Source organism: Echinops telfairi, unplaced genomic scaffold (genome assembly GCF_000313985.2).
Source record: "Echinops telfairi isolate 266 unplaced genomic scaffold, ASM31398v2 ScPeMD7_7469;HRSCAF=8507_1, whole genome shotgun sequence".
Classification (NCBI taxonomy): Eukaryota; Metazoa; Chordata; class Mammalia; order Afrosoricida; family Tenrecidae; genus Echinops; species Echinops telfairi.
The window spans coordinates 76,154,312-76,154,616 of record NW_022111373.1 but is presented as its reverse complement, the minus strand read 5'-3'; positions in this window follow the sequence as shown (position 1 = coordinate 76,154,616).

Below are 305 nucleotides of genomic sequence, written 5' to 3'. Positions count from 1 at the left end.
CTGAAAACTGAAAACCACTCTTTGCTGTAGAGTTGGCTTTGTTTGTTTTATGTGTCATAGATTGCAGCCTTCTAGACCCCAGGTCTGCCTGTCATTTATCTCTAAATTCCATGTGTAAAGTACATGACCTGGCACATTGTAGGGGTTAATAAGCACATAAATGGATAAATGATGTGCTCAATGAGTGGTGTCTATTACTATCTTTATCCTGGTAGTGCAGTGATAAAGGGCTTGATATTAAACAGAAAGGGCAGTGGTTCAAAGTTACCAGCTACTCCATGGGTGAAAGATGAGGCAGTCTGCTT